The sequence below is a fragment of the Lactuca saligna genome, chromosome 1 (assembly GCF_052625555.1).
Source record: "Lactuca saligna cultivar CGN05327 chromosome 1, ASM5262555v1, whole genome shotgun sequence".
NCBI classification, from domain to species: domain Eukaryota; kingdom Viridiplantae; phylum Streptophyta; class Magnoliopsida; order Asterales; family Asteraceae; genus Lactuca; species Lactuca saligna.
The window spans coordinates 25,471,829-25,487,929 of NC_136417.1; the positions used below are offsets into that span (position 1 = coordinate 25,471,829).

A 16,101-nucleotide genomic window follows, 5' to 3' on the forward strand; every position below is an offset into this window, starting at 1 on the left:
TAAACATGTATATATGTTCAAAATCTCAATAATTAATTATGTGGGTGAGAAAGATGGAAAAAATGTTATGTTCTATTTTATTTTAAATTTTCTAAATAAATTAACTTAAAAACAAAGATATTGCATTGGGTTGAAAAATATATTATTTTTATGTATTGTAGACTAAAAAAAAATGAAAAAGAAAAACTAAAGTTGATATAACAATGGATTAAAAGTGATGGGTATGATTAACCGGGTGGTGAAGGTAAACACCAAAAAGCTTTTTAATCTCCACCATTTTTTTGGGTGGTGTTCTATGTAAGGAATGATGTTGAGGAAGAAACAGAGAAATCAAAGGGAAAATGATGTTGCAGATCGTAACTATGTCCCCTGAATACCACATAACAGGAAAGTAGGGTCGATCCAAACGTATATAAGGTACGGGGCAAAAAGAAAAAAAAAACTCCCTTAAAAACGAATATAATAAAGATTCAAAAAAATATCATTTATTCTTCATTATAGACGTGTTTAATTAGCAATAACAAGCAAGTAAAATTATTTATCTTTTGATCTAGATTGAGTTTGAACAAACTTTATATTCTAAAAATAATTTGGGTAATAAGTTTTATATATATACATATATATATATATATATATATATATATATAGACACACACACACTCTACATAATCTAGATTTTTTGAGTCCCTAAAGACGTGAGCCTTGAACGGTCGTCCGGGTTGCCCACCGTCTGGACCGGCCTTGCAGGAAAGGGGACGGTGGGTAGTCATGGTCTTTTCTCGATGCCATAGTACAAAACCAATTGTGAGCGTTGCATGTACCGAAAGGTCTAAAGGATTAGGAGAACGACTCCCCAGCAGGACCGGTCCAAGTCAATTGAGACCCGGGGCAAAAAAAAAAATGAGGCCCTTGTAGAGGTGTTATTTGGTCGGCTTAATCAAATTTTGATTTTTTAATATTTAATTGTTTTTGGATGTTTCTGTTAAGTTTATCATGTAAACCTTATAGATGTCACTTGTACTTTTTGTTTATTTAGAATAAGATATTATCATGATGCTTACATCTTTTGTTTTTTTTTTAAATTAATATATTAATAAGTGTATATAATAATACCAATACAAGAATATGATCACTTTTTAATTTTGTAAACGAAGCTCGAAAAATTGGAACATCCAAATAAATAATAAATATATTAAAAGTTATCAGCTACAACCGACAAAAAAATACTTATTTTTCCATGTTTTCTCTTTGCAAGTCAATAACAAATTAACATCATGAAGCATGAACTGAGATAGTGGGAACAGTTTAAAAAATATACTTATTTTTTCGTTTTTCCCCTTCGCGGACAAAAAGCAAATAGCAAGGTACGTTTGATTATTGTATATCTGCAAACCAAGAAGCACCTTAAATCTATGGAGATGGCATGAACAATAGACATAACTTTAGTATTAGACAACCCACCAAATCATCATCAGTTAGAAATTCACACTTAGATTACCAAAAACTCATTCAACTTTTGGGGCAGACCCCCAAAATGGGAAAATCTTGTTATTATTTTAAACAACAGACCCACTACCACCAGATATTATCCATCAAATTTACCTAACTTGCTACACATTTGGCAGACATGAGCATTTCCAACAGCAAAATAATCAAGCCAAATTTGTATCAAATAACAAAGTACTTGGGAAATTCCATTTTCCCCACGCCAATCAGCTATGAAAATCATGTACAATGATCAATTACCTGCAAAAAAAAACATAGATCGACACCAAGAATAGGTAACTCAAATGAAGAAATAGTTATTTTGATTCCACAAAATTAACAGATTCACTTGAAAATCTGGAACTAAATTCGCTAAGAATAGAGGAATTGATCAAGACGGAAAACATTCAATAAACCAAAAACAGATTCTAGATATCGATCTTCCGAGAAGAATTAATTAGCTTTTGATGAGGGCTTTTTGAGATCTAGTGATCAAAAATACAATTAGCCAACATTCTGACCCAGGGAATGAATAATCTTACATAAGCTCACCTACAAACTTTTAAACCAAAATTATTCCATGAAAAAAACAATGTTCTTGACCTATAACAAAAATGGTGCGTCAAATCAAAGTGGAGAGACGAATCATATATCTTGATTTGGAGAATATTAATTTCTGAAGAAGGAATACTGGAGCTTGATCTAAGGAGTATAGATGCTTGAAATCAATTTCTTGAATCGAAAAAGCCCTAAAACCAGAGGTTGTCTTTAGGAAAATATGTACGCAGTCTCTTAAGTCTTAGGTGCTTGATGTTTTTTACGAGGCAAAATGTCTGCAGTCTGCGGACCACATCTGTAGATCTCTGCAGTAGAAGAGGTGGACCAAACATCTGCAGTCTGAAAAAAGAAGACTGTTTGTTTTTTTAACATCTGCGGGCTATTAAAATAAATTGAAATCTAAATAAACTGATTTTTTAAAACTTCAAAGTGAATTTTTTATATATTTTTACGACTTTATTATAAATATATAACGAATCTAGATCAACTTTTATGTATTATTATATAAAAAATAAAAATAAAAATGGTATTAATTCATATACATATTTGATAAAAACTAACAACTTTGATTGCAAAGTAATAACTAAACATTATAATTACTGATCAAAGAATTTGATACATAAATAGATGGAAATAAACTTCGATTTTTTCAAATAAATCTATTAAAAACGTACGATAAATATTTTCTCGAGAAATTGATGATACTGTATTAAATAAAGTTTTACAAAATTTTGGTAAAAAAATATAAGAATATATTATGATTTTTTTTTTCATATTTATATAAACAACTTCAACGACTATTATTATAATAAATTTTTATTTATAAATTTGTTAAAAATATCATGTTTGTATCGTCAAATGTTTTTTTTTAAGTTTTGTAATTTTTTTTTCATATTGTTTATCATTAATAAAGTTGGAAAAAATATAAATTAAAAAAAAACTTAAAAAAAATAAAGATATATATGTTTTTTTTAAGCTAGAAGATGTCTGAAGATGTTAGAAAACTCTGGTCCACATCTGCGCCAAGAAGAGGGCGCGCAGACATTTTTAGGTCTGCAGTCTTCAAAAAAACAAACAGTCTGCGAAGACTAATGTCTGCGCGTGGTCTGCGCGGCGCAGACAGAAGACGTCTCGCAGATCTGCAGACAAAAAACAAACACTACCTTAATTTCGAAAATGGAGAAGTCTTGCACCGCTTTGATAACTGAGAATCTTATGGGAGAACGTATCAAACTAAAAATTTTAAAAAAGATATACCAAACACAAAATTAAAATATAAAAAAAGGCGAAAAAGTTCGAACTCAGGGCCTCTGTTTCAAATTATTCCGTGTGTAAATCAACTGCTCTACAACCATTTCCTTTATTTCTATCTATTATATTATATATAATCTAAAAACAAATATATACATATATACACTTACCGTAATTTCGGGGCCCCGATGTTTGGCGAGACCCGTGGCGGTCGCCCAGCTTGCCCTCCCTCTAGGGCCGGCCCTGGACTCCCTAGTCCCTTTACCTAACCCCATATTTTTACCTTATGTCACATAATAAATTTTGCTCATTACAAGACCACAAACAAACGAAAAAGATAATCTATGAATTTTAATGTCAAATTTGTATCAGGGACGTTGCAAACATATTTTGGATCCAGACCGAGAGAAAAAAAAATGGTCATTTAAAATACATAAATCTCATCAATTTTTTTATAATAACTCGATAATTGAAAGAAAATTATTTGTACTATCTTCTAAACATAACAATTTTCATAAAAATTTACGATCCTTTAAAAGATGGGTCCTGAACGATCGATCCTACTTTATCAAACCTATGAAAATTAGTAGCCATATGTTTAGGGAGTTCATGCATCGCTCAATTAATTAAGCTCCAACCAACACGATGTTATATACTCAACAACAAAAATTTAAAGCTTAATAAATTGAAATTTGGACCTGATTTGACATTATGGTCAATTCACATACTATAACAACGTAACCTCTCACATTTTTGCTAATTCAGATAATTATTTATTTCTTTTCAAACAAGGCCATTATAATCATTAAATAGAAATTATCCTAATAAATAAGGGAAAATATCCATTTAACACAATAAAGTTTTGTAGTTTGTCTTATTTAGTCATATATATATATATATATATATATATATATATATATATATATATATATATATATATATATATATATATATATATATATATATATATATATATTGTGTTATGTCAATTTTATATTATATTATTATAGTCCATTAACGGGTTGGACATGTCCATCCGATTCTTTATCGTGCTAGGGTTATGGTATTTATAGTGCATGCATGTACCGTGTTTTGTATCGATTTGTAACCTTGTATTGTCTTTACAGTAGCAGTTCGTAGTCGAGCTCTTCTAAGATAGTGCTTATTAATCGTTCAACACAACTTTGATCTCCATTCTTTGTGTTTGATTATTCTACCTGTTTTGAACTATCAATCTTTTTGTTTTAATCTTATCAATTGGTATCAGAGCAGGAAACTATGTAAACTATACGCATCTCTTCTGTTAAAGAGCTATTAGGGTTTTTGCTTTTATTGGATCTATAGTCTACCGTCTTAATCGTTTTTAAAAACTGTTGACGTTGGATCTTGATCTTGATACTACCCTAATCTCGACTTCAGTTTTACACATCTGGTTCATTATAGGTTTTATTAAATCGATATCATACATTCAGAAGATTCTCATACTCTTTCCTTCAACGTATCCAACAATATTGGTTCTACAGCTAGAATCCCGATTCTTTTTCCTCATGAATATGAGGTGTGGGGGCTACACTTCAAGGATTACGTTCTAGGGCTTGAAGATAATGGTTCCCTGATACGGGAAGCATGACTGTTTGCTCATACTGGTACATGAAGAGTTATTAAAACTCAGTCCGATTATAACAAGCTTCTTCTCGAAGTTACAGACGTCCCACAGGACGAGAAAGATAAGTTAATCAATAAAGTAAAGGCGGCGAGGATAATCATATTCGCTTTGCCTCCAAACATGTTTCGTCTGGTGAGTACCCGCGAGACAGCAAAAGAGATATGGGACAGACTAAAAGAATTCTATTCCGGTGATGCTGATCTTGAGCATTCCATTTAGACGCTGCTTCTCTCTGAGTTTGGAGCCTTTGTCCAGAAGCCTGAGGAGAAACTTGACCAAACGTTCAACCGGTACAGTCATCTTTTAAGAAGGATGGTGAAAACAAGATAGGACATGAACTGATTGAACAAAAGGTCACTTTTATGAACGGTTTGAAGCCAGAATGGAAAGTTATGGTGTCTACGGTTAAAGCACATGAGCAGTTTAAAACCTACTCTTTAGCAAAGCTTGTAGGAATTCTTATGTCTCACGAAGACGAAGTTACAAAAGAAGCGAAGATTGTTTCTGGGATGGGTTCTTTGGCATTAGTCGCAAAGAACAAGCAAGTTGTAGAAGAAGAAGGTTCGGAGACGGACCTCACAGATTGTGAGCTCTCAAAGGAGGAATATGCACTGATGGTGTCAAACCCTAGGAAGTTCGCCAAAAGGAACTTTGGATGCAAAAAAAAAAAAAAAAAAAAAAAAAAAAAAAACTGGCAAGGAAGTTACAACTCTGAGAATACGAAAGATGAGAGTGTCAACAACTCTCAAAAAGATGAAGTGAAGAAAGATAGCAAGCTAGTGGGAGATTTTGGCTATGACTGTGGAAAAAATCATTTGGCAAAAGAGTGTAGGTTGAAAAGGCTCAATGAGAAGAAGGATGAAGGAGAGAAAGATGAAGCTTACAATCTTCGGAAGATAGAGGAGCTCAAGAAAAAACAATAATGTTGATAACGTTAAACTTGCTTTGATTGTGCAAGAAAATGATGATGAGTTTGGAAGTGTTGAAGTCTAGTCAATTGACTCGGAGGATGATGAGGTTCGCAGACCGACACATGACAAGTGCTTCGTTGCGAAGGATGGTGTTTTGGAGTACGAGGGAAAATGTTTCATGGTCAACAATGATGTTTCGGAGCAAAGGGGATATACTATGGACAGTTGCTTCGCTGTGAAACCCGTCACAGAGCAGATCAACTGTAACGCCCGCAGATCCGGGCTAGTCAATTTAGAGGCAATAAGGGTCGAAAATGACTTTTCGACAAAAGATTATTTAGAATAAATAATCTTAACCAATTTGTAGAATATGTCACAAGGTTTCCGTACATATAAAGAACGCCAAAATCCGAGTTATAACGAAGAAGTTATGGCCCGTCGAAGTTTTACGGCAAAACCGGCACGACACCGGGAAGCGTAAATAGTGAATTTACGATAGAGCGAGATTTATCCTTATCAATCTAAACGAAAGTCGTATAATATGTTAAACTAAGAGCATCGATAAAAAGAACGCCCAAATCTGACTTCGTATGAGGAAGTTATGATTTTTCTAAGACTCGGCTTAGCAGTGTACAACCCGAAACTCGAATTTTAGTTCGAGCGGTTTTTGGCTTATGCGACCTAAATGAGAGTTGAAGATCTCATTAATAGGAACTCAACGGTAAAAAGACAGACGAAAACGGAGTCCGTATGAAGGAGTTATGAATTCTTCGCGGTCATTTAACAGTCTAAACGCCTCCTACTGTTAAATTTGAGATCGGTTGAGAATTAGCCAACGAAGTCTAAACGAAAGTTGTAGATCTTGATTTTACCTACGCGTGGATATAAAGAACGTCGAAAACGGAGCTCGTATGCGAAAGTTATGATTTTTCTAAGTTTGAAGGCTGATACGCGATAGGGGTGACGTGGCACCACCAGAATTGGACACGTGGCACCACCAGAAGGCCACCACATGGACCAACTCGGCGAGTAGGTCCCCCCTACTCGGCGAGTAGACCAGTCAGCACCCCTATAAATAGAGGTGCCGGGTTCCATTCATTCTCACACCTTCAAACGCTTCTTTTTCTCTCTAAACTCTCTCTCTAAGCCTCCCTAACCCCCTAAAGCCTAGGGTAACTCCCTAGCACGAGGTGGAAGCCCCGGAGCGCCCGAAGGCTCCGAGAAAAGAGCCTTTCAGCTCGGGAAACGCTGCTCCAGCGAAGCCCGATTTTGCGAAAAACCCGCTGTAAGTGAGCTACGCCTACGCTAGTTTTAATATAGCTTCTAATTAATTATAGTAACATTATTAGGACCTTAAAATAATTATTTGGGCTATTATTATGATTTATATTGAGTGTTATTTAATGCTTATATAATAATAATAATAATAGTCAGACTATTAATTCGTCGCGGATATCGGTAGACTAAACCCTAGTGGTGTTGATACTAGGGTTTATCGAATGAAAGTTGTTTTGAGAGTATCGAAGCGTTGTCCGAGTGTTGAGTCACCACCTATCAAGTGAGTGCATGGTCCCTTTCATCTTACACGTAGATATGAAGTATTTATTATATAATTTACGTGTTGTGAGTGCATAGTCCCTTTCATCTTACACATAGATATGAAGTATTTTATATAAACTACATGCTATGTGTGCATATTATCTGAATACTTACTGTCTATGCTGGATGAACGCTTTATACATGTTTTAAAGGATTTAAACTGTATACGTATTTTATATATACGAATATGTTAGGTATGATGATGGGTAGATGAATCATGAGAGATAGAAGATGACGTGAGTATACATTGGCAACTATAGACTTAGTGCCTATGGGACAAACACCGGTAGCTATGGACTTAGTACATGTTAGACGTTGGTAGCTATGGATTTAGTACCTGTTGGGAATTGGTAGCTATGGACTTAGTAGCTATTAGTTAGACGTTGGTAGCTATGGATTTAGTACCTGTAGGAATTGGTAGCTATGGACTTAGTACCTGTTGAGCACTGGTAGCTATGAATTTAGTACCCGATAAGTAAGATATAGCAGCTATGGAATTAGTGCTTTACGAACGAATATCGGCAGCTATGGATTTAGTGCCAGTCCCATAACCCTGGAAGTAAGGGACTTTGGAATAAACGAATGCAGGGTAGATGACTCTTAGGAGTAAAGAAGACAACGGGGATGAGTAATTGGGTTAATTGTTTGATGATTGAACATAACAATTATATTATTGTGGATTGAAACCCTATGTACTCACCAGGTTTCCCAACCTGACCCACTCAGTTTATTTACATCACAGGTGGCGATATGAAGTGACATTACACTGAGAGATTTAAAGAGATGTAGATCACTAGTGTAAATAATTGTAAGTTCTGTTTATGCATATGTTTCTGTATTAACGATGACATCCCAAACGTTTTAAGATGAATAAAAATACGTTTCTTCGAAAATGTTTTAATAACGTATTTATTGTGTTTTTCTGGGAACAAATTTCGCAACCTTTTTATAAAATGAAGTACTCTGATTTTTATAAAGCATAAACAAAATCGGTCTTTTCTGGCCGTGATTTTGGGGATGTCACATCAACGAATGTGAGAAAATGATAAGCAATGTAAATTCCATTCTCGAATCTTTAAATATTCCTGTCTCTCGGTACGAAACTGAATTAGAAGATTTAAAATTTATAGTTTCTAGTTTAAGCGATAGTTTAAAGAGAACTCATTTAAGTAATACTTACTTAAGTGATCAAATCAGCAGGGTAACATCAAAAAGTGAGGAAAGGCGGATGTAGATTGAGAAGTTGGAGTTATCTAAATCTAGGGATGGTTTAATTTATTCACAGAGAGACAATTTAGGGCTTTTGAAACAAGGAAATATTTTTTGTTTAATTGCTAAACGTCTTTATTCTAATATCACTCAACTGCACATTAACTGTGAAACAGGGAAGAAATTCCATAAAATGATTTTACCCTTTCTAGAATTGAAAGAGGACAAAATCGATGCAAATTGTTTCAAATGTGAATCCATCGTGTCATCTGATGAAGTCTCTGATGCTTACAGAATCGGATTGGACAAAATTGAATCTTATATATAGTCCAAAGATCATAAGAACATGTTGAACCAAATTTTGAGCGAAAAAAACAGAAAACAGATTAAATCTGATACTTTATAGAAATTTGATTCATTATGCACTGAATTAAGTTCAGAAAATACAGTTAACATTGAAAATGTATCTAAATTTGATAATGATAGTGATAGAGTGAGATTTCTGTGGAGGATGAGGTTGATTGTTCCGAATTTGTTAAAAGTGAACTTGAACCTACGAAAAAATTGATTTTCGAAGACTCAATTGAGTATGTTCGCGTTTCTGAAAATGGTTCAAAAGTTGTAAAAGAAAATGCAACTATTTTCCCAAAGGTTCAAACTGTTCCAAACCAGGTTTTTGCAACATCCGGTCTAAAAAAAATCAAACCAGAGAATTATCATCCCTTGTAGAAGAAGACAACATTGATGGGTGCGATGAATATTCTTGGTCTGCCGCTATTCACAACGCATCTGAAACCAAAGGTCTCTCAGAAATGACCTCTTGGAAGACAAAGGGAAGATATGTGGCAAAACCTTTGAACAAGGTCAATTCTAGCTACGAAAAAGGAAGTCCAAGTGGAAGCAAAAATGTTTCTACTGATATGTCATCTGAAAAGTCTGAAACCCCTGCTAGAAAGCCGAAACCTAGGGCTAATCTTCATAAATCTGCTGAGCAAGTCGCTGCTCAGAAACGTCAAAGAAATGCTAGATATAATAAAAATCTAAAAGAAAGAAAGCATTTTTGGAAATCCAAAAATCCTAACTTTGTTAATCAAGAAAGATCTGCAAAACCTACTACGAATGTCTCTTCAAATCCGAATCCTAAAAGTTTCTCAAAATCTCACTCTAACATTCCATAGGTTTCACAAACAAAAGTTTTTCAAAAATCACAAAAGGAACGTATGGAGAGGTTTAAAACCTAATTTTCCTTCTAAATCTAATACTTTACAATCTGCCAACACGTCGAAAGATGTTAAGGGAAAACAAAAAGTATTTTTTGGGGTCTAAAATTCCTTTTAAGAAGTCTGAAACTCACCTTAAAAAGAAGGAAATTACGCTTGAGAAAAAGAATGAAAAGCAACAAATCAGTGATATGAAAAAAAAAAACTTCCTTTTAAAGAAAAGAATTCAAAAGACAAAAGGATAGTTGTTTTTAAAATCAAAAAACGAGAGAATTCAACCTTGGTTAAACGATCTTACTTGGTTGACGAAGCAATTACTTTTCCTATTACTATTAAAACTGAAAACCTCATGTGGACCCAAACAACTTTGGGTTCCTAAATCTCTTTGATTTTTGTAGGTGATGTGACGAGTAGTTTGACTCAGAATTGTACATTGACAGTGGCTGGTTGCTTCACATGATAGGAAGGAAGGCAATGTTGAGAGAGTTCAGATCTCTGAAGGATAGAGGGAGAGTCAAATACGGAACTAACTCTCTTGGAGAAATTAAGGGCTATGGAATGATTACGAATGGGGAATTATCTATTCGAAAGGTAGCCTGTATGGAAGGCCTGCAACACAACCTAATCAATGTATCTCAATTGGTTGTATGTACGGGTTTAAAAGTTTCATTCGACGATGAGGGATTTGAGATAATCGAGAAAAAAAATCCAAAACAGTGCTGCTGAAGTCCAAGTGAAAAGGCGAGATGTATCCATTAAATCTGAATCCCATCAAAGGAAAGCCAACCATTTGCATTCTTACAAAAGCATCTTCGGATGATAGTTGGCTTTGGCACCGAAGGCTCTCACATCTCAACTTCAAAGACATCAACAAACTTGTACTTGGTGATAATATGCGAGGGCTCTTATTGCTGAAGTTTGAGAAGGATCATCTCTGTGCGGCCTGCGAACTAGGGAGACAGATTAGGAAGAGTCATTCAACAATCGTAAACACCAAAGTGATCAAGCCACTTCAGCATTTGCATATAGATCTCTGTGTTCCATCTGCAATCGAGAGCATTGGTGGTAACAAGTACATTTTAGTTATTGACGATTTTTCCAGATTTACGTGGGTTTATTTTCTTAAGCAGAAATCTGAAGCTACTTCCAAGCTTAAGGAATTTTTCAAGATGATTGAGCTTCAACTGTGAAAGCTTGTCCGGAACATTCACAACGACAATGGTTTGGAGTTCAAAAGCCATGTGTTTGAAGAATTCCTGACTAACAAGGGAGTTGCTCACAACTTCTCGGTTCCATACACTCCACAACGAAACAGGGTTGTTGAAAGACGAAACCATTCTTTGTGCGAAGCTGCGAAGACCATGCTTTCATTTGCGAACTTGCCACTTTACTTCTGGGCAGAAGCTTTTGGCACAACGTGTTTTACTCAGAATTGATCTCTCCTTAATAACGATTCTCCATCACCCTTTACGAAATTCTTAAAAAAAGAAAACCTAACGTTAAGTTCTTTCATGTCTTTGGCTCCACGTGTTTTCTTTTCAATTCAAGTGAGGAACGAAATAAATTTGATGTGAAAGAGGATGAAGGAATTTTTGTGGGGTACTCTCTGACTTCGAAGGAATATCGTGTTCTAAACAAAAGGACAAGACAAATAGAAGAGACCTATTATATCACCTTTGATGACAATTATTTAAAGAAGTATCCGAAGACTGAATCTCAATCAGAGGAAATTTTTCCCACAACCAATCTGATCATAATTCCTCTTTCTAACGTTGATGAGGAATTTCTGAATCTATTTGATGAGCTAGAGAAAGTGATCTCTTCAGAATTTAAGGCATCAGATAACAAGGAGGACGAGTTGGAAAAGATTATTGATGACGCTGCATAAGATATGGAACACGAGCTACCCACTTCAAAAGTCTCTTACATTCCATCTCAACCACAAGTTGCGAATCCTCCACCTCAGGGAGAGGTTTCACATCAACCTCTTCATCTAACACACCTGTTCAAGGGGAGCATGAAGTCACTGAAATTAGTTTAGAATCTCCATTCCATGGGAGAATCCTACTCCAGAACAATATCCGAATCCATCATTCGAGGGAAAGAATGCGAATACAAATGATGATTCAGATGTTCAGTTAGAATTTGAAGAAGTGAATGCTAAACTAGATCCATCCTACGATCCGAACTACCCTCCACTAACAAAATGGACAAGAGATCATCCTAAGAAACAAGTAATCAGAGAAGTAACTTCAGGAGATCTTACGAGAGCACAACAGGAGGTGAAGCAAACTGCACTATTCTCCAAAGTGGAATTTTGCATGTTTAATTCGTTTATCTACAAGATTAAACCCAAAAATGTTAAGATTGCTCTTGATCATTCCGATTGGGTGCTGGTTGGTTATACATTGATAATGTGTAAACGCATCAGTAACTTGATGTTATAAAACACATTATTGTGTGTGATCCATTAGTAAATAATAGATGCATATGAGTCGAAGTTGATCTGTTCCTTTTATTCTATGAGAATAAAAGTGATATATTGGCCACTTGATGATTTGGTTTGACTTATGTGCCGGGCCCGGTCAGAATGAAGTTGATGTGTTCAACTAAATTCTAAGTCAAACAAATCGGAAATCAAGGAACTTGTGTTGGACAATAAGCATTGTCAGCATGATATCCAGAACAGAGGATTATACGATCCCTTATCTAAAGGACAAGTTGATCAGAGTTGACAGTGAAGTATAAAAGCTACGATTACTAATCGGATTCTGAAGTCATATGTGAGATATAGTTACTAGACTTATCCAAGTGGGAGACTGTTGGAATAGTGTCTAAGCCCGTAACTATATTTGGTATGTACTTGACCTGGTTGTGCATGGTCCTTTTGGGTTGCCTTCTCCAAAGCAACTTGACAAGGTAATTTAAGGAGAAAGAGAGAGTATTATGGTTTATTAATATATTATAAGAGTAATATATTAAAGGAGAAATCATATTTATTTAATTAGTATTGGTCATAAATTAATTGAGAATTAATTTAGTGGTCAAAAGAGATTAATTAAATAAAGGGCTATAAACTGTCAAATGTATGATAGTTGAGTTTTTTTTTTTTGGTTAAGGAAACCTAATGGGCTTAAAGGGGAACGAAATTATGATGGGTAACCATCATATTTTTGTCCAAGGGCCTTATTCCAGAAGGTTCCATGGGCTGCTTGGTGGCTAAGTTGTCCATTAGGGTTTAGATTGAAACCCTAGTAACCTGTAAGTATAAATATGACCCCTAGGGCTTTGAATTCGGCTACCACTTGATTCTAAGAGTACCCTAGGCCGATTTCTAGCCTCTCTCTCCCTCTCTCATATTGCCTTCTTGCTTGTGGGGTTTGTGAACCATTAGAGGAGTTGCATTTGTGACTCTAGGCTCAAAAGAAGAAGAAAGAGAAGGTCTAAGCCAACTCTTGAAGAGGTAAACATCTAGATCTGATTCTATATATTAATTTTGTTGTCAATATGCTAGATTAGGGTTTGTAAGTCTTGGAATCAAAGCATGTTTAATAGTGAAACCTAGATCCAAGCATTAGGGTTTTGTATGTGCACATAGGAATGTTTCTTATGTATAAAACCCATCAGTGGTATCAGAGACTTGAATGGTTTCAGTTGAATGTGATGCTTAACTACTTTATTTGCTGAAAATCGATTTTTTGGTCCCTGCCCGACTCAACTCGGCGAGTCAGTATCTGGACTCGGTGAGTTGACCCCTACTCGGCGAGTCTAGGTCTGACTCGGCGAGTCAGTTCGTCAGAATTAGGGATTTTCGGGTTTTGGCTGCTGTTTTGACTTGGACTTGATGCTTAATTTGTTTTATAAAGTTAAAATCCGAATTTTATCTTAATTAAGTGTTTATCCTTGCCAAAATAATAGATAATTTCAAATCTTTTAATATTAGTTGTTTATGTGATAAATATGGATTATTTAAAATTATTTGGTAATTATCTAATGACTAAAATTAAGATTAGGTCAAATATAGATAATTATGAAATTAATTGATTAATTTGAATTATTTGTTATTTGATCCCTTATGTTTTGAAAAGTTCAATACTTGCCCTCAAGTTTTTGAAATTTGAACTTATGATTAAAAGTTTAATTTTGAGTAATTTAAATTTCAAACCCTTAGAATTTTACAAGTTTAAAATTCAACCCTATACTATTATATATTATTACAAGTTTAGTTAATATATATATATATATATATATATATATATATATATATATATATATGTATAACTTAAAAATGCTAGTCTTATCGTTAGTAGGCCTCATTCACGAAGTCAGTCTATAAGGTGGGTATAAGGTTGCTGCCTATAAAATGGCGCTTAATGGGTGTACACTCACACCTACCGCTTGCTTGACTGGTGGAGGGTCGTTAGCCGAACGGGTAGGATAGGGCAACCTTCTCCTCATTAAAAGTATAATGTTAATTATAAAGTAACTATATGTTTACAAATTCCCATTCCTAGTTACTTTAGGGTAAAATGTGAAAATGATGCTAATCCATGGAATTACACTTCGTACCCTTGTCAAACGTTGATGGAGCGCGTGTGGTTAACCGGCGCATCAATTTGGGGATGATATTAGTAGCGAAGGGTGACTCGATGTTTGTCATAGATCAATGGAGCGTGTGTGGTTTATCGGCACATTGATTAGGTGATAAAGACATTGAGTGCACCACGTTGATTCGCATGGTTATTCACAAATTTGTTTGTGATCCTCGGCATCCCAGTCGCAAATTTGAAATGCATATCGAGATTTAAACATGCCATTGAAAAGTTCACTGAATCTCAAAGATCTAGGAGTTTTCAATACATTTAAAACCTAAATTGCTTTTTCGTTTTTCATGGTGAGAATTAGTGAATCGTCATTCACTTACCTTAAAATTATTTACTTTTAGAGTACGGCATCCCTTTCTAAGTTGTAAATAATGTTGTTGGATCCTAGCCCTAATTTCTCATTTGGGTGTTTAATTAGGGATTCATTTCTAATCAAACTTTGTTCCTTTCTTTTTCAGATGTCTGCAAACAACAACAACAACAACGCTTCTGGGTCATTCTCGTTGATGAACTTGTGTCAGAAAGTGACATATGATGGTTCAAACTTCAACGAGTGGATGAGGTATATTCGCATGATCACACGCTACGAGGACAAGGAATATGTCCTCGATGAAAAGCTTGAGAAGATCATCCCAGATGTTGCTACTCCCGAGGAATTGGCCGCCTTTGAGGCCCACGAGCGTGATGCCACGAAATTTCACTGCATCATGCTAGCCACCATGAACCTCGAACTCCAAAAGTCCTATGAGGACATGTATCCATATGAAATGCATCAGGATTTGCTGGACAGGTATCACCAGAGCGCGAGGCAAGAGCGCTATGAGATCATTACTAACATGATCACCGCTAAGATGGGGAGTGGAGAATCCCTAACCTCTCATTTGCAGAAAATGTAGAGGTATGTTGATCGTCTTCTCAAACTTAATGTTAAGTTTGACGAGGATTTGGCTATCGACATAATCCTCCACTCCTTGCCCTCCTGCTACAATCAGTTTAGGATGACCTACCATATGAACAAAGAGGAGGTCTCCTTGAACAAGCTCCAAGGACTCTTGAGGACTGCTGAGAGCAACCTCAAAGACAAATCCGTTGCACCGTCCCCTGCAGTGGCCGCTCCTGTGATGGCGATAGGTCAGGGAAAGGGTAAAAAGAGGAAGGCTCCATGTAAGAGCCACCATAAAGGGAAACCCCGTGATGGTTCGTCCTCAAGTGGGACCAAAGCTGGCCCTGCTAAACCCTCTTCCGATCCAAAAGAAGCAGAGTGCTTCTATTGCCACCAAAAGGGCCACTGGAAGTGAAGCTGCCCACAATATCTGCAGGACATAAGAGATGGGAAGATCAAGCCCACATTTGAAGGTATGTATTCTATTAAATCTAATAACTCATCGTTTGCTACTTCGTGGGTTCTTGATACAGGGTGTGGTTACCACATTTGTTCTGATATGCAGGGCCTAAAAAGAAGTAGGGAGATGGAACATGGGAAGATGAACCTGATTATGGGAAACAGAAGAACGTCACCTATGACCAAAGTCAGTGTTTATTCTTTAGTGTTGAGTAATGGGTTAGGAATAGATTTATAAAATTGCTGTTATTTGCCA

The 16,101-nt window shown here is 35.5% G+C and overlaps 1 long non-coding RNA gene across 1 annotated transcript; it reads right to left on the reverse strand.

Moving 5' to 3' along the window:
• Nucleotides 1-1,424: 1,424 nt before the first annotated feature.
• LOC145048801 (uncharacterized) lies at nucleotides 1,425-2,262 on the reverse strand. Its single transcript, XR_013683056.1, has 2 exons — nucleotides 2,089-2,262; nucleotides 1,425-1,746 (listed from the first exon to the last, which is right to left on the reverse strand). It is a non-coding gene; the product is annotated as an uncharacterized LOC145048801 (long non-coding RNA).
• Between the last annotated feature and the right edge of the window lie 13,839 nt (nucleotides 2,263-16,101).